General features: G+C 40.3%; 1 long non-coding RNA gene across 1 annotated transcript; it reads left to right on the top strand.

Annotated features, from left to right (window-relative positions):
• The first annotated feature begins 1,234 nt into the window (after positions 1–1,234).
• Positions 1,235–2,310, top strand: LOC134618403 (uncharacterized). Its single transcript, XR_010091906.1, has 2 exons — positions 1,235–1,754; positions 1,886–2,310. It is a non-coding gene; the product is annotated as an uncharacterized LOC134618403 (long non-coding RNA).
• Positions 2,311–2,624: the final 314 nt, after the last annotated feature.

Here is a 2,624-nt window from a genome sequence, read left to right as displayed (position 1 = left end):
TTTAGTTTTCGTTAATGTGTGCGTGTCATACAATAGTCAAGGGTAAAAATGAAGTTTAGTTTCCAGGTTTTTTCTTGCTGTGTCTCATTATGCCAGCAGGTGGCAGTACGTTAGTCGAGTCGTCTGTGTCGGTGCTCCGTCCACGCGCAGAATCATGTCAGGAAAAGTCTGGAGAAAGCGCCAGCTTCCAATTTGGGATTACTTTGAATATGACTGTGTTTTGGATAAAGCAAGTGTCTTGTAGTGGAAAGAGACAAATTATGAGGGACATTTCTAAAGGGAAAAAAATCCCACAAACCTTAAAGTGCACTTGAAAAGCTCACACAAGAAGGCTAACCTAGCTTACCTGGAGAAGGTAAGGGAGCACATTCAACCCTCATCCCCAGAAACAGAAGCTAACCCCAGGCAAGGCAGCGTGATGCATCCCGAGACAACAGGACTGGGATATCTACATAACTGTGTGAGTCAATTGCCTTAACACCCGGTGCTGCAAGAGTTAATAGTCTCATTGGGGCCAAGATATACTTTTTATAGTTGCCTGGTATCAACGGTTGTTCATCTGCCTTTATTTATTTATTTAAAGAACCCATAGGTGGGAATGTGAGTTGTCTTTCTCTGCATGTTAACCCTGCGACAGACAGGCGACCTGTGCAGGGTGCAGGGTATGGTAGCTGGAATAGCAACATACCCAAGGATAAGCAGAAGAGAATGACTGATATGATGAAACTGGGATTTTGTTACACTTTATTGCAAACACAACTAAAACTATAACTGAAACTAATCAAAACTAAACTGAAACTAAGGATTTTCAAAAAAATAAAAACTAAACTAAACTAGCAAACAATTGGTAAAAACTAATTAAAACTAATATAAAATTGAAAATCTGAAGTCAAAACTAAATAAAAATAAAAACTAATGAAAATTGCAAAACTATTAAAACCCTGTGGACAGATTTAGTTCATTTTGGAGGTTTTAAGAGCAACTGCTGTGAAAATATTTGCAGTTTTGGGAGAAAAGGATTTAAGAGAAGGGATTACCACAGCAAACGATTAAATATGAATGAAGGATGCAGACCTTTTTATTTACCACGGGAATTCACCACTGTTTTCATTATCGGAGTGTACATTCCACCTAGCGCTAATGCTAGGTGGTTAGGGTAACTATATACAAACATCAGTGAACTGCAAAACACACACCCGGATGGACTGTTCATTGTTGCTGGAGATTTCAACCATGCAAATCTCAAGTCAGTGCTTCCCAGATTCCATCAGTATGTGGACTTTGCAACGAGAGGGGAAAACACGCTGGATCTTGTTTACACAAACATCCCCGGCGCATATCGGGCAGAGCCCCGCCCCCACCTTGGCTACTCAGACCACATCTCTGTTATGCTAATCCCAGCATAGGGCTTTGAAGCGTGATGTCACAGGGGTGGGCGTGGAAAGGATTTTGGCCCGATCTGCCATTTTCGGGGTCTAGCGCTAGTGAAAAGGGAGCGAAGGCTAACAGAACAGCCATGGTTCGTATTTGCTGTGTGGTCGGCTGCAATGTTCAAACGCACGACCGGCAAGAGAATAAGCTTGAAAAGGGTTTATCTTTTCATTCTTTCCCAACCTGGAAGCAACATGAGGCAGCTCGTGTATCGATGTTACCAAACGAAGGCGTCTAGCCTGGATAGCAGCTGTGAGACGAGCTGATATCCAGTTCTCTTCCATCTCCAAATATCTGTTGGTGCTCCAGACATTTTCATTCCGGTAAGTTCTAAATATGTTCGTATCACTCTTTATAGCCTATTAGTTTTATTTGAGGTCATAGCATCCTACTGAGTGATTTTGCAGAACTACCTTCTCTTTATAGAGTTGCTAATTATTTGGCGTTATTGCAGCAAATCAGCCTATGAAATGGATGAAACACATCGTGACTGGGTTCCAGCGCTACACAAGGGACCTGCTTCAAACATACCACCATGCCAATCAGATTACTTCTTCCATGTGAGGGTGAAGAGGTGACCCTTCAGGATAAGATGGTGAAGGTTTGCTGCGTTTGTTAAACAGTGTTGTAGTAAAACCAGGGAAAATGAAACTTGCTCCTGTTAAGTATTCTTAAGTCTTTTGCTGTATAAATAGTGGGGTTTTTTTTTTTCAAAAGATACAGTAAATAATGTTAGTAGTGTGTGATATCATGTAAACACTGTCATGATTTTATGTAAACATTTTGTCTTTTATAAACTATAAATGACATGGATTCTACACTGTAACTGATGTGATGTTCTATAAAGTGGTTTTAATAATAAAAAAGAGGCAAAAATTAGTTTGTTTCTTTATTAAATTTTTGAACAGTGGTACTCAGTACATATTCAGTAAATTATTTACATGGCAGTGCACTACAGGTATAAATCTAGACCCCTAGACAAAACATTATGGCATTATAGCAGTGACAACTCCTCCACAGTAGCAGGTGGGCTTTTTCTTTTTTGAGGACAGCTCCTTTTACCTGTCACTATGGATGGTCTGTTTATGTTTTGATCAAGAGCCTTTTTTTGGCCAGCTGAAGAGGAGAAGTCTATCTTATGGCCAACCTCTGACACATAACCCAGCAAAACCCAGTATGGAGGTTCATCTGTA

The sequence above is a fragment of the Pelmatolapia mariae genome, linkage group LG3_W, assembly GCF_036321145.2.
Source record: "Pelmatolapia mariae isolate MD_Pm_ZW linkage group LG3_W, Pm_UMD_F_2, whole genome shotgun sequence".
NCBI classification, from domain to species: Eukaryota; Metazoa; Chordata; class Actinopteri; order Cichliformes; family Cichlidae; genus Pelmatolapia; species Pelmatolapia mariae.
This window is presented reverse-complemented; position numbering and strand designations above follow the sequence as displayed.